Here is a 21,619-nt window from a genome sequence, read left to right as displayed (position 1 = left end):
CCCCTTTTCCTTTTAATACATTTTGCTAAGCAGAATTTTTCAAAATACAGTGGTACTTCGTGATACAAACCCCCCGTGATATGAACATTTTGAGATACAAACCGGGGGTTCGGAAATTTTTTGCCTCTTCATACGAACTTTTTTCGACTTACGAACCCACTGCAGGTCGCAAAAAGGCGTTCTGCTGGGCGCTGCCGCCCGGCTGTCACCTTTTAAAACAGCCGGGGGGCTTCTCGGCGTTCTCCCGAACCCAAACTTTTCGGGTTTGGGTTCGGGAGGCCGCCGAGAAGCGCTGCCGCCCGGCTGTCACCTTCTGAAACATGGGCAGAGCTTTGACGTCACGAAGACGTCCTTCCTGGTCGGCCGAAACGGTTCCAACTAAGGAACTAAACCAATTCAATACTCCAAAATTTGCAACTTTCTCAAAGAACTGTTTTATCGAGTACATCATTTTGGCATGAATGAAAACAAAACCAGCTCTAATTATTTCCTGTGGTTTCAGTATAATTAAGGAATAGATAATGCCCTCCCTCTTTGGCAACCCCTCAATCTCTGGTCAGCACCTGTTGAGATGACCTCGGTTCTCACGGGATGATCTGCTGTTCTCTGGTCTGATATTCCAGACCTCCTCCTTCCCACACAGTGGGGTAAACTGCGAATGGCTGTGGCAGGCCTGATCTGTTGACAGTTGGATCCTCCTAGAAAGTGAGAAGCACCTGGAAAACAACAAACACACACATACATTAATGAAAGCCATTAAAGGTCCTTTGGTTTCTGTGGGTATTTCTCACAAAACATATTGATCCATCAGTCTGTCTTCATATTCTGCTTTTTCACCCATCTAGCATCTGACCTTGGATATCCCTTCCATTGAACTAGTTATTGGTGCTTGCCTTTGTGTAACCTGGAATCCAGGATCTTTTTAACCTGGTAATGTGTTTCCCCTTCCAATATGATTGGACCTGGCACTATCACGGCAACTGGCCACAGTTCTGACCCCACCAGCGGATTAAGCAAACTGCAGTGGAACACCAGGTGCACTTTTCCCAGTAGGTGTGGCAGCTTTAATTCCATTGTCATTGGCTTTAAGATTGTCACTACTATGGGAAAAGGCCCTATAATTTTTGAACCCAGATTTCGGCAGGGCCGCTTCGACTTCAGGTCCTTTGTGGAGAGATATACTTTGTCTACAATGTGAAACTGTCTCTGGGGTGACTGTCTCTTGTCTGCCTGCACTTTCTGAGTCTCCTTTGCTTTGGCTAGCACTCAGTTTACATTTCTCCACATACTCTGCAATAACCCACCCATTCTGTTAAACTCATTGAGGAAAAGGGTTCCTGAGGGTATTCTGGCACGGGGACAAATCCCCCCTTCCCCATGGCTACTTTATGCAACCTCACCAAAGGGCAGGAGATCTGCCCCATTAGACATAGCATCTCAAATGCTGCTCTACCACTGCGTTGGCTTGTTTGGCGGCTCTATTCGTACTCAGGTGTAAAGCAGAACTAAGCCCCTGGAAGGATCCTATGAGGGCAAGAGAGAGGGTGAGAGGGGGAAAAAAGAAATGGGGAGAAAGAGAGGAAGGGAAAGAGAGAGGGGTGTGTGTGTGTGAGAGAGAGAAAGAGAGACAAAACCACAGTTCTCCCCTCCCCACCCGTGCACCAGCTTCACCTTGCTAAATAGGGTCTAGCACCTGAGGGAGGATGAAAAATTTAACGGCCGAGGTGGAGGTGGGGAGGGAAGGACTGAAAGGCAACCAAGCGAGGCTCGTGAGGTAAACTCCAGTTTCTCAGCATGGACCAGCAAAAGACGGCAGCGGGAGGGAATACAAAGAACAACTGGAGAGATGGAGCCACACTCGGCTACCTAGGCTTTCTGAGAGAGAAAGAAAGGCAAATAGAGAAGAAGGAGGACAGAGAGAGTCCCATTTTCAAGAGGGGAGAAAGAGAGAAATGAGTCCCGTTTTCCAAAGAGAGAAAGAGAGGCAACTGGTAGGAGAGAGGAAGGAAAGAGTCCCGTTTTCAAGAGGGGAGAAAGAGAGAATCGAGTCCCATTTTCCAAGAGAGAAAGAAAGGCAAATGGAGAGGAAGGAGGACAGAGAGAGTCCCATTTTCAAGAGGATGGATGGATGGATGGATGGATGGATGGGAACTCTTTCCCCTCTCCTACCCACTTGCCTCTCTTTCTTTCTTTGGAAAACGGGACTCATTTCTCCCCTCTTGAAAAGGGGACTCTCTCTGTCCTTCTTCCTCTCCATTTGCCTTTCTTTCTCTCTTTGGAAAATGGGACTCCTTTCTCTCTTTCTCCCCTCTTGAAAATGGGACTCTTCTTTCCCCTCTCCTATCCATTTGCCTCTCTTTCTCTTTGGAAAACGGGACTCATTTCTCTCTTTCTCCCCTCTTGAAAATGGGACTCTTTCTTTCCCCACTTTCCCGCGAGCTCTGGAGGAGGAGGAGAGGAGGAGGAGGAGGCATCTCGCCCAGCTGCTGGAAAGCAAATGGGAAATCCCGGCGCTGGCAGTCACAAGGTAGGGGAATCCCTGCGGCAGTAAGAGAGTGCACGCACAGTAGGAGAGCCTGGGCTTGGGTTCGTAAGGTGAAGATGGTTCTTAAGAAGAGGCAAACAAATCTTAAACACTGGGTTCGTATCCTGAAAAGTTCGCATGAAGAGGCGTTCGTAAGATGAGGTACCACTGTATTTCTAACCTAATGACAGACATAGTATTCTCAATCAGAACTATATATCTGCTATCATTTATAATGGCAGATCATAAACCTAAACACATAATTAATATAAATATTAAATATTAAACCAAATAACATACATATGACAGAGCCCAACATTAATAAATACCTTGTTTTCTGTGCTTTAATTCTTCCAAATTCTGCATTGAATCTGAAAAAGAATCTCAAAAGGAGAACAAATGATCATGTTAAAAGATATAATCTAAGAGGTGGCATGTCTTCTTTACTACAGTATGTCTAAATGCACATGAACGACATGAATATGGTATAGAAAGATTAAAATAAAATATGTTGGAATACCTGAATCTATAGTAGATTTTTTTTACTTTGTTTTCTATAACTATTCTGTGATTTTGTTAACCAGAATTTTAAATTTTAAGTATATTATTTATATATTATTTTAGCATTTTGTTAATATTCATATAAAATTATTATTTATTTATTAGATTTGTATTATGTTTAAAAAGTTTTCATTTTTTATTTTTCTCAATCTGAAACCAATTTCCCTATTTTCCATAGAAATACTACTATGAACAGTGTGAATTTGAATAACATTCACCACTTCATGGAACTCATTAACCTCAATGAGACCTACCTGTATTAGGAAATTGTTGTGTATCTGCTGAATTGGGCACTAATAAAGACCAGCATAAAATAAAAATAATTTGCAACACAAAATCAAGCTTATTATCAGATATATAAAATTTTTTTCTACTTTGTAGTCATTCAGTGGAAGCTCTTATATCTCTTTCTTTCACAAAAGAACTCTTCAAACATATACTGTACACTAATATCTTATATATTTATAAACCTCTTAAAATATAGCTTTTCTCCATCCAATATTAAAACATTACAATAACCTATACATTAATTGTTGTTCATTTAAATTCACGCCTTATTTTAATCTTACAAATCTATTTAGCTAATTGTTCCCAAAAACAATTTTCATATAATATCTAGTAGTGGAGTAAGTTATATGTAAAATATAACATATAAATCTTCATATTACAATAAAAAATCTAGAATGCCATAATCCTACATATCTAATAAACTGACAATGGGTTTGACCCAATACCATAGAACAGCTCTCACTAGAGCAAGATTTGAGCAGTTAGATTCTATGGTTAATTACGGATGATTCCACTAAGTACCATATTTTGAGAGAACATGCATCTGCAGCGCACCAGAAATAGAAGATATTGCGCACGTCCTACTCAACTGTAAATTATACTCCTCAGTAAGACCTCAGTATTTACAGTCCCTACTTGACAAAATTACACATTGGGACTGTAATAAACAATTAGCTTACTTTCTTCAGGGTGCAAATATATATATGTAGTTTCTAGAACTGCTAAATTTATAGTCAAGGCCAGGGGTGGGCAATTAATTTTGCCATGGGGCCGCATGAGAAATTGGGATGGTTTTAGAAGGCCGGACTTTAATTATTTTTTATATTTAGATATATGAATTTAGGAATTGCTGATCTGTTTTAATAAAGTTAGAAGTATTGATTATAATAAGATAATTATTCCACCATAATAAGTATAAAAGCTGATTAAAAGTACGTTTTGGACAGTATCTTCCTTTTGATAAACCAACTTTGTTTACTTTACAAACGTGTGTGTTTGAATTTCTACTTTGGACTTAATTGGGGGCTTGTAACGTGAAGCCCGGCATAACGTAGTAGGTGATACTGATTTGGATTAATGCATAAATGGAATTGAATTTTGAATGGTTGGGGAGATTAATGATGTTAATGATTTTTAATTGATTGAAAATAGAGAATATTTAGAATTTTTTCCTTTTTTTTCCTTTTCTCAAATTGACTGAAATTTAAGATTAATAATTAAGTAAGAAATGCAGATAAGTATTAATTGGCTAAATGTTAGATGGGTTGAAATAATTTTTAAATTTGGGATTAGGTAAAGTTGCTATTTAGAGGGGGGAAGAAGTCTGAAATTCATATATGTTTATGTTTTGTTTTTAATTTTCTTTTGTTAACATCTGATTGGCTATACAAGGTTTTATTGGTTTATAGAAAAATGTATAAAGAAAGAAGGAAGCACTTTGGCATAATGGTTAATAAGTTAGAAATATAATTGGTGTCGTACTTTTTGAAGGAACATTAAGGAGGGAATTTAATTAAAAGAAAATGTAACCAGATGACAAAATTAGAAAAAAAACTTTTGCAACTCTTTTGATGATTGATATTAGTTACTAACAAAATACCGCATTTTATTCATTATTTCTGTGTATTTCTCCCTCTTCCCCCCCTTCTCTCTCTTATTTGTTTCTCCTCCCTTTTTGCTCTCATTTCTGTCACCTTAATTTCGGGTGGGGGGTGCGGCTGTGGTGGCAGGCAAAAAGCCGTTTTCTTCAGGGAGGGGCCATGTGCCTCTGTGGGGGGAGACTGAGTGCAAGCTTTAAAAAGAAAGGCTGAGGGAGGCCGAGGCAAGAGCTCTGGTTTGGGCAGCGCCATCACTGGACAATGGGAGCGACCGCCCCTTTCCCCCCACAGAATACACACACACACACAAACACACATACGGCACTGCCCAAACCGCAACTCTTGTCTCGCCCTCTCTCCGCTTTTCTCTTTAAAGCTCACGGCGGAGTGCTTAGCTTCCCCCCTGCCCCCGAACATGGCAGGTTAAGGTACCAGATTAGAAACCAGGAGATTATGCCACCTTAAATATGAAAGTCAGCTGTGTACTTTGGGTTAGTCACTGTCTCAGTCCAGTCTACTTTGAAGGATTGTTATGGGGAAAAGTAGGAAGAGGAAGGGCTATTAGGTATGTTCATTCCCTTGAGTTACTTATAAAATAATAATGGGAGGAAATAAATAATTAAGAAAATGAAATAATTAGAATGTTAATGTATTCCAGGATATCTATTTATGTTTTAAAGGCTCTTTTGGATTTTTTTTCTTTTCAAACTTTGCTTTAGAAAACAGATAATACTAGTAATACTACTACTACTACTACTACTACTACTACTACTACTACTACTAATAATAATAATAATAATATATTAGATTTGTATGCCCTCCGTCTCCAAGGACCCAGAGCGGAGATACAAAATCTAATATGTTCAGGTATTTTAAAGACCCACACAAAATAATTTTCAAGCACAAAGATTACTTATCATTTCAAAAGCAGCAGGAGAGCCAAAGAAAGGCAAAGGGCTGGGGGATTTGATTCATTTTATTAACTTTATGTATTTTGCCCCTGCAAAAATCCAAGGTTTTTCTTTATTTCCCTGTTGTCATTTAGCACTTATCGAATATTTACAGCCCAGATCTAGTTCTTTTAGATTATATGATTAAAATCTGAATCTAGGGAGTTCATGCAAGTGTTGCTGTTTATCTATGTTCTAGTCTAATATTTGGAATCAGTGTTAGTTGTAGCAATAAAATATGTTATTTTGAAGAATGCTTGTAAGGTGTATATTGCTGCAAGATTCATTTGACTTAAGCGGGACAACCTTAGCACTGTTCGAATGTGGTTCTAACAAATCATGCACAGATTCTAATCAATTTTCCCAGTTAAATTTTCTGACTTTTTCCTCTCTTTCTGCAAAGCCGCAAAGTTAGCTCTAAAATAAGAATCCGTGTGTGTCCAGTGACCTCCCCCTATCTCGACGAAGTACTAAAGCTGTTGTGTAGTATTTTTAAAAAATAGATATGCTCCATTTGACAATAGCCCCTTTATTTATTCTGGATTCTGCTACTAAATATGTAAAATAAATTTTGCCTTTCTCTTGGCCGTAGAACAGTAGCTAAGCAATCTCTGAGAAAAGATGGGGAAGGAAGGGTTGGGAGGGGGAAATCAGAAGACTTTAACAATATCAGTCTGTGTTAGCCTACTTAAAACTAAAACCTATTGACTCCAATAGAATCGAGGCATCTACTGTATACGTTGGACTGTGGCATCAGTTTCTTTTAATGGATGATTGAGGCACAGTGTTAAGTAATGTGAAATGGCAGGACGCTCCTTTGCTTTGAGGAACACTTGTTTGTATTCAGGGCATGGCTAGTCTCGTGAAGAGAAAGACTAGGGGAGACATGATGGCAGTGTACCAATATTTGAGAGGCTGCCACAGAGAGAAGGGATGAAATTCAGCAGGTTCTGACTCATTCTGGAGAACCAGTAGCGGAAATTTTGAGTAGTTTGGAGAACTACTCTTGCTGGACCCAAAGTGGGTCATATTTTTAACAGTCAAGTTTGGAGCGGTTAATATTAAGTTTGAATCTGTTGCGTGCTCTTGTGTTGTTGCGGTTGAAGCTGAAGTAGTCATTGACTGGTAGGACGTTGCAGCATATGATCTTGTGGGCTATACTTAAATCATGTTTTAGGCGCCGTAGTTCTAAGCTTTCTAGACCTAGGATTGTTAGTCGTAGGGTATTCTGTTTCGAGTGGAGGAGTGAAGGGCTCTTCTGGTGAAATATGTTTGGACGTTTTCTTTTCTTTTTTAAAAATATACTTTATTAGGTTATTAAAAAAAGAAGGGAAAGGGGCGATGGGAATACAAAAAGAGAAGTAGGAGGGGGATGGGGTAAACAATATTTTTATACAATAGCTTATATATATTGTTGTATATACATTCCAAATCTTATAACTGTAGTATTTGGCAGTCCAAGGGTGACGTGGAAAGGAAAGGTAGTTGGAGGTGGGATAGAAAAGAAAAGAAGGAGGAAAGGAAAGAAGGAGGAAGAAAGAAAAGAGAGAAAAGGAGAGGGGTGGGGTAGTACCTGCAAACTAGCAGGAATATGAATTGTGATGACTTTGATTGTGTTTGTTATTTTTGTTAGTGAAAAGTATTTGTGAGTTATGGTATTAGTAAGTTATTAATAATTATCAAGTGGATTGAACTCAGACAGGGATTGTATTGATTTTGGTCCGAATTTCTATTGTGTATATCTTTATTTTGATTTATATTAAGAGATTTTGATTGATTTTTATTTTATTGTTTTTAAAGTTTCTTTAAACTTTGGACGTTTTTAAGGATGTTGATGTCCGAGATGTGGTATGGGTTCCAGACAGATGAGCTGTATTCAAGGATGGGTCTGGCAAAAGTTTTGTAGGCTCTTGTGAGTAGTGTGAGATTGCTGGAGCAAATAAGGAGGAATTTTTTAATCGTGAGAACAATCAACCAATGCCAGACCCCGCACTGTATATTAATGCAATGGAATAAGTCCAGAGATATTTCATGAGAAGAGTCCTCCACTCCTCTGCTTGTAACTGAATACCTTATGCCGCCAGGCTTGAAAATTTTGGGCTTAGTCAACTGAGAACTACGCCACCTTCGGTCTGACCTAAATGTAGTACATAAAATTATCTGCTACAATGTCTCACCTGTCAATGATTACTTCAGCTTCAACCACAACAATAAACGGGCAGGAGTGAAATGCTGCTGGTTCAGCACAGTTTGGGTGTACTGGTAACAGCGGCAGCTGTTGGTTTGGTGAACCAGTAGAAGCTGCAGTGTAAAGCTCTGCCCACCTGCCTGGACATCACTATTTTTAACACTATGTGCAAAATCTTCTGCATATTTGCAGAGGTGAATGTGTGCGATGCTGGCACAAAGTGTGCACTTATGAACTGGTAGGGAAGGTAAATAGATTTCACCACTGGAGCACACAATAAGGTAAAGTGCTCCAAAATCGATTGCAGAAAATAGCTTTTAATACAGAGAGTTACAGTGTGTGGACAAACAAATGGAAACACCTTGAAAAACCATCAAAATATCTTTTAATATGGTGTTGGTCCACCTTTTGTGGCAAATACAGCCTCAATTCTCTGAGGTATTGATTCATACAAATTGTGAGTTGTTTCTAAGGAATTTTAGCCCATTCTTGGTTAAAGCACCCTCCAGTTCTTTTAGAGACGATGGTGGTGGAAATTGACTTCTTACTTGAATCTCTAAAATTGACCATAAATGCTCAATAATGTTGCGGTCTGGTGATTGTGGTGGCCAGATGAGATGCTAAACATCATTAGAATGATCCTTGTGCCATTCTTTAACAATTCTTGCTCTATGGATTGGTGCATTATCATATTAAAAGATGGCATCCCCCTCTGGAAACAGTTCTTGAACCATAGGATGAATTTGGTCGGCCAAAATTCCTAAATAGTGATGGCTGTTAACTCTTCCATGAAGGTAAATCATTGGCCCGGTGGATTTCCAAGAAATAGCACCCCAGATCATCATTGAACCCTGTCATGTTTGACAGTTGGGAGAAGGCAGTCTGGATGAAATGATTCTTTTGGCTGCCTCCAAATATAAGCACGGCCAGAGGTTGGAAAAACGGTAAACGATGATTCGTCAGAGAAAATCACATTTTGCCACTGCTCGAGGGACCATTTCTGGGGGTTTCTACACCACTCTAAATGCTTTGAAACATTTGTCTTTGAGAGCAGAGATTTTCTAATTGCAGCTCTTCCGTGGAGTCCAGATTTGTGAAGCTCCCTTTGAACAGTTTTTGTGGAAACTGGATTCTGTACGTGTCTATTGAGCTCTGCAGTGATCTTAGGAGCTGTGGTCTTGCGATCCATTCTAACAATTCACTTTAGAGTCCGATGGTCTCTCTCAGACAACTTCGACTTTCGACTAGACCTGTGCTTGACTCAGGACGTTTTCTCTTGTCTTTCAAAAGCAGTCATTACTTTTGAGACATTACCTCTTGAAACGCCAAACATTCGGGCACATTCTGTTACACTAGTGCCTGCCATTTGAGGACCAACAATTTGGTCTCTTTGAAAGTCTGAGAGGTCTGCCATTTCTAGAAGGTTATAACCAATTTCCTTAAATTTCTGTAAAAAAATAAGGTAGTTTAAAAAACATCAAATAACAATTAAAAAACAAAAAACATTAAAATATGTCATGTTTTGGTTGATTTGAACATGTTCAAACATTATGATGCCAAAAAGTCAAGTACAGTGGTACCTCGAGATACAAGTTTAATTCGTTCCGGACCTGTGCTCTTAAGTCGAGCAGCTCTTATCTCGAACGACTTTTCCCCATAGGAATTAATGTAAATAATTTTAATTGGTTCCAGCCCTCAAAAAAATCACAAAGTTAGTTTAAATTATGCAAAAATACATGTTTTTAATGAAGAAATGTACATGTACATATAAATGAATAATGAAGTTTCTTTCACTTAACTTGTAAACTTTCTTAAACTTTTAAATTTACATATGTACACAGTAGCCTAATCATCTGTTTTTGCCTTTTTGGCTGCACTTTCACTTGGAGCAGCTCTTTTTGTAAAAAATGTGTCCAATGACATCTGCTTTTGCCTGCTTTTCAAAATGTTGCGAAAGTGAGTCAATGAGGTGTCATTGAAAAGTGCTGCTGAACGACTCATGGCTACTTTCTCTGGGTGATTTTTTTCCACAAAACTGACAACGTTCTCCCATTGCGCTAGCATCGCTTTTATCTCACTGGTAGGAATGGCTTTCTGTGGTTCCTGTACCTCTTCCTCACTGCTGCTCATCTCTTGGGTCAGATCCATCTGTTGCATCTCATGGAGCGCCTTCAGGTCCTCTGTAGAGAGCGGTTCTTCATGCTCTTCGACAAGCTCATTGATGTCACCCTCGTCTACCTCCAGACCCATACACTTACCGAGTGACACAATCTCCTCCAATGGGGTGTCAGTCTCGGTGATGTCCTCGGTCTCACCCTCGGGCTCAGCAGAGTCCCTTGGTGCAACAGCAGCAGGCCACAACTTCTTCCACGCCGAGTTCAAGTTTCGCCTTGACACTTCTTGCCAGGCAAGGTCAATGATGTTAAGGCAAGAAACGATGTTAAAATGATCCTTCGAAAACTCACGCAGTGTCAAGTTGGTGTTCTCTGTTACATCGAAACATTGGCGGAACAGATGCTTCGTGTACAGCTTCTTGAAGTTAGCTATGACCTGCTGATCCATTGGTTGCAGGATTGAAGTCGTGTTGGGTGGGAGAAAGACAACCTTCACAAATTGAAATTCTTCAAGGATGTCGTCTTGAAGAGCAGGTGGGTGGCCTGGAGCATTGTCGAGCAGCAGTAAGGCTTGTAGGGGGAGTTCATTAGCCAAAAGATATTCCTTCACCGTAGGACCAAAAGCAAGATTTACCCAGTCCACAAAGAACTGCCTCGTTACCCATGCCCTTGCATTGGAGTGCCACAGGACATGGAGTCTTTCCTTTAGGATTTTGTGCGTCTTGAACGCGCGAGGATTCTCCGAATGGTACACGAGAAGTGGCTTCACTTTACAGTCACCCGACGCGTTTGCACACAATGCAAGGGTTAGACGGTCCTTCATGGGCTTATGTCCTGGCAGGCTCTTTTCCTCGGCAGTAATGAAAGTCCTACGGGGCATTTTCTTCCAAAACAGCCCAGTCTCATCACAGTTAAAGATCTGTTGAGAGACATAGCCTTCTTGTTCAACCAGGCTAGCAAAATGCACAACAAACTCCTCCGCTGCCTTGATGTCTGCACTCGCTGCCTCCCCATGCCGAACCACTGAGTGAATGCCACTTCTTTTTCTGAACCTGTCAAACCACCCATGGCTTGCCTTGAACTCATCTGGATCTCCCGACGAGGATGGTTCATTGCTCTTCAGATCGGCGAATATCGCACGAGCCTTCTCGCTGATGACTGCCTCTGTTATTGTATCTCCGGCCAGCTCCTTTTCTTTTATCCAAATTAACAATAACCTCTCCATCTCTTCATGAACAGACGTCCTGAGTTGGGAAATTATTGTCGCACCTTTTGCTGGTTTAACACCTTTAAGGATGTCCTTCTGCTTCAGGATTGTACAGATGGTGGATGTGCTGCGTTGGAACTTCCTCGCAAGGTCAACAACACGAGTCCCTTTTTCGTGCAAATTGATTATCTCCTGCTTCGCTTCTATGGATATCATCACCTTCTTCTTCTTCTCAGCGGCCTTTTTTGGAGCCATGCTCGCTCTAAACACCGACACCACCGAGACCTCTTTTTTCCCACCGAGAAAACCGGAAGCCAACTTGCCTGCAAGCAGAAAAATTAAAATCAGCCAAGTAAGAAAGTTTAGAGGAAGGGAAGGTAAAGAGAGAAAGAAAAAGAGCAAGAAAGAAAGCAAGAAAGAAAGAGAAAGAAAGAAAGAAAGGCTCACTGAACATCTCTCACTTTCTCTCTCTCTTTCTTTCTTTCTTTCTTTCTCTTCCTTTAAAGAAAGCAAGAAAGAGAAAGAAAGAAAGAAAGAAAGAGAAAGAAAGAAAGGCTCACTGAACATCTCTCTCTCTCTCGCTCTCTCTTTCTTTCTCTTCCTTTAAAGAAAGCTAGAAAGAGAAAGAAAGAAAGAAAGAAAAAGAAAGAAAGAAAGGTTCACTGAACATCTCTCACTCTCTCTCTCTCTTTCTTTCTTTCTTTCTTTCTCTTCCTTTAAAGAAAGCAAGAAAGAGAAAGAAAGAAAGAGAAAGAAAGAAAGAAAGAAAGGCTCACTGAACATCTCTCACTCTCTCTCTCTCTCTTTCTTTCTTTCTCTTCCTTTAAAGAAAGCAAGAAAGAGAAAGAAAGAAAGAAAGAGAAAGAAAGAAAGAAAGGCTCACTGAACATCTCTCACTCTCTCTCTCTCTTTCTTTCTCTTCCTTTAAAGAAAGCAAGAAAGAGAAAGAAAGAAAGAGAAAGAAAGAAAGAGAAAGAAAGAAAGAAAGAAAGGCTCACTGAACATCTCTCACTCTCTCTCTTTCCTTCTTTCTTTCTCTTCCTTTAAAGAAAGAAAGAAAGAGAAAGAAAGAAAGAGAAAGAAAGAAAGAAAGGCTCACTGAACATCTCTCACTCTCTCTCTCTTTCTTTCTTTCTTTCTCTTCCTTTAAAGAAAGCAAGAAAGAGAAAGAAAGAAAGAGAAAGAAAGAAAGAAAGGCTCACTGAACATCTCTCACTCTCTCTCTCTCTTTACTTCTTTCTCTTCCTTTAAAGAAAGCAAGAAAGAGAAAGAAAGAAAGAGAAAGAAAGAAAGAAAGAAAGAAAGGCTCACTGAACATCTCTCTCTCTCTCTCTCTTTCTTTCTCTTCCTTTAAAGAAAGCAAGAAAGAGAAAGCAAGAAAGAGAAAGAAAGAAAGAAAGGCTCACTGAACATCTCTCTCACTCTCTCTCTCTCTCTCTCTCTCTTTCTTTCTTTCTCTTCCTTTAAAGAAAGCAAGAAAGAGAAAGAAAGCAAGAAAGAGAAAGAAAGAAAGAAAGGCAACTTCAAAGAAAGGCTCACTGAGCATCTCTCACTCTCTCTTTCTATCCCTCTCCCCCTCTTTCTATCTCTTCTCACTTTCTCTCTCTTGCTATTTCTTTCTCTCCCCCCCTTTCTCTCACTCTGTTGCTATCTCTCCCCCCTCTCCCTCTCTCTTTCTCCCTCTCCCTCTCTCTCTCCCCCCTCTCTCTTTCTCTCGGTTAATGCAAAGAGCTCCGAAGCCTGCCCACGTGGCGAAAGGGCTCGGCTGGAGGGCGCGGAAGAGCAACAGCCGTGGGAGAGAAGGGAGAGAAGCCGGCAGAAGCGCCTTGAAGGCATCCAGCGTAACACTTTCTCTCTCTCTCCCCCCTCTCTCTCGGTTAATGTAAAGAGCTCCGAAGCCTGCCCACGTGGCGAAGGGGCTCGGCTGGAGGGCGCGGAAGAGCAACAGCCGTGGGAGATAAGGGAGAGAAGCCGGCAGAAGCGCCTTGAAGGCATCCAGCGTAACACTTTCTCTCTCTCTCCCCCCTCTCTCTCGGTTAATGTAAAGAGCTCCGAAGCCTGCCCACGTGGCGAAGGGACTCGGCTGGAGGGCGCGGAAGAGCAACAGCCGTGGGAGAGAAGGGAGAGAAGCCGGCAGAAGCGCCTTGAAGGCATCCAGCGTAACACTTTCTCTCTCTCTCCCCCCTCTCTCTCGGTTAATGTAAAGAGCTCCGAAGCCTGCCAACGTGGCGAAGGGGCTCGGCTGGAGGGCGCGGAAGAGCAACAGCCGTGGGAGAGAAGGGAGAGAAGCCGACAGAAGCGCCTTGAAGGCATCCAGCTTAACACTTTCTCTCTCTCTCCCCCCTCTCTCTCGGTTAATGTAAAGAGCTCCGAAGACTGCCCACGTGGCGAAGGGGCTCGGCTGGAGGGCGTGGAAGAGCAACAGCCGTGGGAGAGAAGGGAGAGAAGCCGGCAGAAGCGCCTTGAAGGCATCCAGCTTAACACTTTCTCTCTCTCTCCCCCCTCTCTCTCGGTTAATGTAAAGAGCTCCGAAGCCTGCCCACGTGGCGAAGGGGCTCGGCTGGAGGGCGCGGAAGAGCAACAGCCGTGGGAGAGAAGGGAGAGAAGCCGGCAGAAGCGCCTTGAACTCATCCAGCGTAACACTTTTTCTCTCTCTCCCCCCTCTCTCTCGGTTAATGTAAAGAGCTCCGAAGCCTGCCCACGTGGCGAAGGGGCTCGGCGGGAGGGCGCGTAAGAGCAACAGCCGTGGGAGACGAAGGGAGAGAAGCCGGCAGAAGCGCCTTGAAGGCATCCAGCCTAACACTTTTTCTCTCTCTCCCCCCTCTCTCTCGGTTAATGTAAAGAGCTCCGAAGCCTGCCCACGTGGCGAAGGGGCTCGGCGGGAGGGCGCGGAAGAGCAACAGCCGTGGGAGACGAAGGGAGAGAAGCCGGCAGAAGCGCCTTGAAGGCATCCAGCTAACACTTTGCCGAGAAAGCAAGGGGGTTGCAGCAGAGGCGGGGCCGGCGGCTATTTAATTTCGGGGCCGCATGGGCGATTGCGCAAGCTCCCGATCTCCCTGCTAGGCCCCTTGGAATTACAAAAAACCACCGTTCGGACCCCCCCACCCCCAAGCAGAATCCAAGGACCCCCCCCACCCCCAAGCAGAAGCCAAGGACCCCCCCCACCCCCAAGCAGAAGCCAAGGACCCCCCCACCCCCAAGCAGAATCCAAGGACCCCCCCCACCCCCAAGCAGAAGCCAAGGACCCCCCACCCCCAAGCAGAAGCCAAGGACCCCCCCACCCCCAAGCAGAAGCCAAGGACCCCCCCACCCCCAAGCAGAAGCCAAGGACCCCCCCACCCCCAAGCAGAAGCCAAGGACCCCCCCACCCCCAAGCAGAAGCCAAGGACCCCCCCACCCCCAAGCAGAAGCCAAGCGAATGCTTACCACATGGGATACGAGCAGAGAGGAGCCGGGCGCTACCTTGCCTTCCTTCCTTCGCTGCCGAAAGCGTCAGGGAGGCGTGGCTCGTATCCCGGATGTGAGCTCGGGAGGCGAACGGAAATGACGCTCCCTCCCAAGCTCTTATCTCGAGTTGCTCGCAAGTAGAGCAGCTCGTATGTCGGGGTTCCACTGTATTTCCATTTTGTTGTCCACCCCCTGTATATCTGAATTAAGTCAAATTCACATCCTTTTTTACTTAAGAAAAATTAAACATATGGTTCTTCATATACACAAGAGGGCGCTTTTGCACAAGTATTTCAAATCATAATACAGTACTATACTTTTAATAGTGATCATAGAGAAATCGTCCAATGTAAATAATGAGACGTTTTCAATTCATAAACAAGCAATAACAAAATACTAAAATACATGAAAGTGAACCGTAGCAACAATGGATTGTGAATATTTGAAGTGTTCTGGTTCATATAATAAATACTTCTTGTACCAACTGTTTTGCAGAATGTCTTCTGCTGTCATATTGGTAAATCTAAAACAAACAGATCTGAGCTGCAGAAATTAGAGAATACCAAACGCTAACCCTTTGTTCAGAGTTTTGCATACCAGATCTGGTACCCTTAGAAAACTGCCATACAGGTCTGGGAAGGAATTAAATTCTCTTTTTAATTAAAAAAAAATCTGACTTTATTAAAATGTAGGGTTTTTTCCCCCAAAATTCAAGACAAACACTAACAAAATTAAAACAACCCAAAATCATGATTAAAAATATAAGAATCTGAAAAGGAGAATAAAATTTGGGAGTTGGTTTCCTCTTCTCTTTCTTATACACAAACACCAGGAGTGGGTTCCAACTTACCTCATTGCTGGTTCACTTCCTCCCATGCCGCTTGGGCACACAGTGTGATTTTTTTTTAAAAAAAAGCCGAAAACAAGATAACGATTGCATGCACAGTGCTAGAAACTTGGCTTCTGCGCATGCTCAGAAGAAAAAATAAAGAAAAAATAATTCAAAACTTTTTTTTTTAAAAGATGGCGGTGCCATTCATTCATTCATTCATCCATCCATCCATCCATCCATCCATCCATCCATCCATCCATCCATCCATCCATCCATTTATTTATTTATTCATTCATTCATTCATTCATTTTTATTTATTTATTTATTTATTCATTCATTCATTCATTTATATATATGCCCCCCCTCCAAGGACTCGGGGCGGCTTTATCATTTTACCGTGGATCACTACCAGTTCGGGTGAACCGGTCCAAAGTGGGAAAAACTCACCCGATGGACACACAGAGAAAGAGAGGGCGGGGAATACATGAAAAATATAAGAATCTTTTAAGAGAAAAGTTTCTTGAGCGATTTGAGGATAGAATGACAACTGTACAATTGAAAGAAGCAAATGAAAATTTATAAAAATGTATAAAATATAACACTTAGGTGTGAGACTCTTTGTTGCTTCCTACCATTGCAAATTGACCATAAATTGTAATCAGTGCAGATAATGTATTAATGCTCCCTTGGAGACAGGAACCTACCTCTTAGGCAAGACCACTGTCAGTAAGAAAGGAACATCTACCCAAGCTTAAAATTAAAAGTAAACATGAAAAGATAGTTGATGTTAAACACGTCAAGATGACCCTTTAGAGCAGGGGTCCCCAAACTTGGCAACTTTAAGGCTTGTGGACTTCAACTCCCAGAATTCCCCAGCCAGCAAAGCAGGCTGAGGAATTCTGGGAATTGAAGTCTACCAGCCTAAAATAACTTCAAAGAACCAAGGGGAGTAGGGAGGGCTTCTGAGGTGTGGCATGGATTGTGTAGGGATATAAAATGTATAACCTGAACACTGCTTTTTGCACTCTTTGAACTCAATCCATTTGGGAAGGGTCTAAGAGGCAACCATGCCAGCAACCACTTTTTCAATTTTTCTTCAATAAAACTTTGATCCGTGAACCAGACTTGTCTCCCCATTGTGAGTATACAATTTGGGGGAGAAGGCAGTAGTGGGTTGCTACCGGTTGCCAGATTGCGCAATTTGCAATGCGGCTGCTCCGATGGCAGTTCTATGGGTGGCGCCATCTTTTTTCATATTTTTTTTGCGCATGCGCAAAAGCAAAATCTCACAAAGGAGCGCGCGTGTGTGCGTGAAATTTTTGGCTTTCGCACATGCACGGAAGCAAAAAAATAGCAAAAATCTTGCACACGCAGGCACGAATCCCCTCACAGAATTTCAGCACATTTTTTGCCTCCTGCTCATGCGCAGAATCAAAAACATGCTCGGGATGCACACGCATAGCGTGCATGTGCACAGAACACGAATGAAGCTACGTGCCCCTGGGAGTGGGTGTCTTGCATCTCACACCATGGTTTGTAATATGTTTGTCTCTTGTATTATAAAGTACTGGGCCATATCTGTTGCTATTATTATTTTTTTAAAAACTGCCGTACCAGGTGATCAAAAAGGAAAATTGAAATTTTATTTATTTATATTTTTTTTGCAAAAGAATACAAAACAGAATGATACACACCAGAAGCAAGAACATTCCTTCTGCAGGGTTGGGAACACAAAAGATTGAATTATAGCTCCGGATTTTCTTAACAACTTCAGTGCTAGCTGGTAACGTGTGGTCTGGCTGGGGATAGTTCAGATACTTTCTCAAGTCTCCATTACATTTCTGTCGGCTCTAAAATGTAGACCAGAGCAAGAAACAAAAGCCATATTGGTTTAAAACTCCTTTTGTTGGAAGAGCTAGAGAAACAGAATCTTCCAACTCTGAATGTTGCGCCCATTGTCCGTCTCCCCCCCCCTCCTGCCCCGATAGCCCCCTTATTTTAATCTTTGTGTGAATTAGGGAGAGGTTGTCTGAAGCATTTTTCTAAAGTTTATCTCTTGGAATGAGCTCAAGTCTCATTGTTGCCTTGGTAACAAATCTTCCCTCTGTCCTTTAAGGCCATTCTCTATGCCCTCCACATCTTGGCTCCACAACCTGGCAACCAAAGACAGCAATCTTCCAGACTGGGCTTAGAAGCCTCCTTAGAAAAGCAAAACACGAGCAGCTGCAGCAGAGTGCAGTTCCACACCACACATACACACACTCCCCCCGCCCTCCGGAGGGAAAGGATGCTTGCTTCTTGTAAAAAAAAAGAACAAAGGTATGCAGGGCCGGGAGATAATTTCCTGTGAAACTGAGGGCCAAAAGGATGGCAAGGAACATTCTGGTGAATAGGATCATTGTAATTAATTAAATGCCTCATAGCTACTGTTTGGCGGATGGGAAAACTCATCTAGTCTTCCCACCATTTCACAAAAATACCTGCAACATATTTTCGAAAGACTACGAGTCCCAAAAAGGTTGAGAACTTTCTGGCAAACTCCGCTTTTCCTCCTGAATGTTGGTGTGCTGAATTTGTCATTGTCTTCATTCCTGTCTTTTTGCTGTTTCTTTCTCTTTATTATAGTTCATATGTTCCAACAGGTAACCTCATAATCAAACTACCTGTTTTTCTTTTAACAACCTGCTGTGGGAGGCCTTGGTCCATCTGTTTTCATGCCCTTGTGGTTGTGAACTTAGGAAAGGGATTTATAGCCCCATAATATTAAAAAAGGAAGAAGAAGCAAAAAGAGGAATATGTACAGATGTGTTGGTTATTACCTATTGTTCTGCCGGGCTTTATGGTATGAGTCTCCCGAAAATTCAAGGGTACAAATTTCAGACACACACACACACACACTTGAAAGTTCAAAAACAATGTTCTTTATCACAAAAATTCAAAAGAAACAAAGCACCCTTTTTGTATTGCAAAGAGCACTCGTCCAAAAACAACCTCGTAGTCTGTACAATCCCCTTAATCAGTCCTTAAGTACTTAGCTAGCAGCTGTGAAGGAACGTCACAGCCCTCCGTCTTCCACAAAGTGAGACCCCCACACTTTGCTCTGCTTTGGTTTCAAAGTCGTGAAAAATCAACAAAGTCTGGAAACAGCAAGGCAGGGTTTTGAAGAAACAATGATCAGATAATCTTCCACAACGGCCAAACCAGCATGCTGCTATTTATATCAGCAGCTCTAATTACTGGAGCCCCAGCCAAACACTCTTATCTCCTGTAATATTTCTTCAATTGTTCTCTTCGATGCATAATTCTGCACATGCGTGGGTCTAACACTTCCTCATCCGAATCGACCGAAGATAATAGAGATTGGTTTCCTGGGCTGTGTGCCAAGCCCTCCTCTTCCAAGTCACCCCCACCTTCTTCTTCGTCCGAGGAAATTGCATTACCTGACTCTGTCAGCAATAAAACAGGCATATGACATGTTGATGTTTCCCCTGCATCCACCTCCACATTCCTTGGGGCAGGAGCTGGGCCAGAGCTAACCACAACAATCATCATCATCACCACCACCACTACCACCACCATCATCATCATCATTATTATTATTATTATTTATTAGATTTGTATGCCGCCCCTCTCCGAAGACTCGGAGTGGTTATGATTTGGAGTGAACAATTTGAGTTTCAGAACTGCAGAAAAAACAATTACTGCCAACCTGCCTTCCATTGAGGACCTGTATACTGCACAAAGAGGGCCGTGAAAATATTACTGACCCCTTGCATCCTGGACATAAATTGTTTCAGCTCTTGCCCTCAAAATGACGCTATAGAGCACTACACACCAAGACATCTAGACACAAGAGCAGTTTTTTCCTGAATGCCATCCCTCTGCTAAACAAATAATTCCTTCACCACTGTCAAACTTTTCTCTTAGACTGCATTACTGTTACTATTAGTCTTCTCATCGTTCCTATCACCCATCTCCTGCCTTTTATGTCTGTATGACTGTAACTTGTTGCTTGTATCCTTACGATTTATATTAATATTGATTGTGCTCAATCCTAACACAATATTTACAGCCACTGACAATTCTTTCTCCAATCTCTTGAGTTGGCATTTATGGATTATAAAGCAAGTACGTACAAATAAAATTGAGGTGTATATTTCCCAATTCAAATTAAACTGAGTGCAAGTCTTGTCAAATCCAACCATGGAATATTGAACCTCAGAACTTAAATGTTAAAAGTAACCTCCCCTTAAAGGTTTACCTAATAAAGTTGGTAACAGGGAAGGCTAGAATTAACATTTCTGAGCCACAAACTACTATCTTCAGTTATTTCAGGCAATAGCCACCTCTAATTAATTTCTCTTTTGTTGCTTTTTAGCAACAAAATTTCTCTTTAATACAGAAAAAGAGCAAAAAGACCCTGTGCAAGAGTAAAGTGTACAGTCCAATTTGAACACATTTCTTCAGTCTAGTAAAGACCATTGCTATGTTTACCTCATGTTGAATTTGCCTATGGAAATTGTTGCGACTATAATACCACCGTTATCTATCCCGAAACTTTCCATTCTGGATAAAGTTGAATTATACCGGATCTTACAACCTAAGAATTGTCCTCCTCAACCATACTGGCTGGTGATCGATAGTTCTACTATTCAACCTGTCTCTTGCCATTTCCTGTCCTATAGTTGCATGGGGGATCACTGTGTAATAAAACCTGACGAATCTTGGATACAACTGAAGAGATTCAGATGACATTTACCTGTGGAAAGTACTACCTATAATGACAACATAGTGTAGATACATAGATAGATGATCTCTACACATAGGGCTTCCACAGATAAAAGCTGCCAGATGGTAATCAGATGGGATGAGATGGCATGGGGTGCATTTAAAAATTGGGGGAAATGAAACAAGCTGGCTAATCCCCTTTTCCATCCATTGTGAAGCAGCTTTCCAAGTTTGAGAAGTTAAGGGCTAGGACTTGTCTGACAGATTCTGGAGCTTTTGAACCACACAGCATCAAAATGTCTTTTGTAATGGGACAGTCTTTTCTGGCTGGCATCTTCCTTCCTTTTGCCTAATAAGCACATCCTATGCTTCAAGAAGCATATTTAGGTTGCAAATATCCAGAGGACTATTTGGTAGTGGCAAACAGCTTGGGGTTTCTGTAACTCTTGTGATTTTTGCAGGCAATATATCCATGCAATCAAGTTTTTTGAAGGCACAGCAAGAGAGGTTTGTGATCTTCAGGGCAGTTTCTTGTTCTGCCTTCACTATGTGTATGGACACTTCTGACTTCTTCACATCCACTACTATCACTGTCCAAATCCCATGAACCAGTTTTAAAATCACAACTGTTCTCAATCTAGTTACCAAAATCTCTTAAATCAGCGAAGAACAGTCTTTTTTACAGGGAGCAAAATCATTCCCACCCTTACTTTGTTTAAGATTAGGTAAGCTGGTCTGCAAACATCCACATGGCAGGACAAAATAATCTTTTCACATTTCTCTGCTATCATCTAGTAGTCAATCTAGATTTCTGCAGTCAGATATGGTTCAGTTCTCTTAGCTTTGCTGCTCGTTTTGTTGCAGACGTAAAGGCAAAATAATCCTTACCTAAATATTAAATAAAAATAATAAAGTTAGCCATCAAGACTTCAACCACTTTTCCTTAATGTTCTGATCATTCAATAAACTTTTTTGATAGACCCACAAAATAGGCAAGATGCTAAAAGGTCTCTTTGCTGCCATCTAGTGACCACTCTGGAATCAATTGACCCCTGTGATCCGCACTCTTCCTACCTTCCTGGCTTTCCTGAAGGCTGTGAAAACTTGGCTTTGCCTGCAGGCCTGTGGCCGATGAGTTATACCATCTAGCTCCGGCTAAAAGGATGAATTATTTATTTTCTT

The 21,619-nt window shown here is 41.8% G+C and overlaps 1 long non-coding RNA gene across 1 annotated transcript; it reads right to left on the bottom strand.

The window, feature by feature from the left end:
* Positions 1–590: 590 nt before the first annotated feature.
* Positions 591–21,315, bottom strand: LOC139153492 (uncharacterized). The gene is made up of 4 exons (XR_011556843.1): positions 21,148–21,315; positions 17,404–17,559; positions 2,854–2,907; positions 591–716 (listed from the first exon to the last, which is right to left on the bottom strand). It is a non-coding gene; the product is annotated as an uncharacterized lncRNA (long non-coding RNA).
* Between the last annotated feature and the right edge of the window lie 304 nt (positions 21,316–21,619).

Source organism: Erythrolamprus reginae, chromosome Z (genome assembly GCF_031021105.1).
Source record: "Erythrolamprus reginae isolate rEryReg1 chromosome Z, rEryReg1.hap1, whole genome shotgun sequence".
NCBI classification, from domain to species: Eukaryota; Metazoa; Chordata; class Lepidosauria; order Squamata; family Dipsadidae; genus Erythrolamprus; species Erythrolamprus reginae.
The sequence above is the reverse complement of the archived record's forward strand: the minus strand, read 5'-3'. Positions and strand labels throughout refer to the sequence as shown.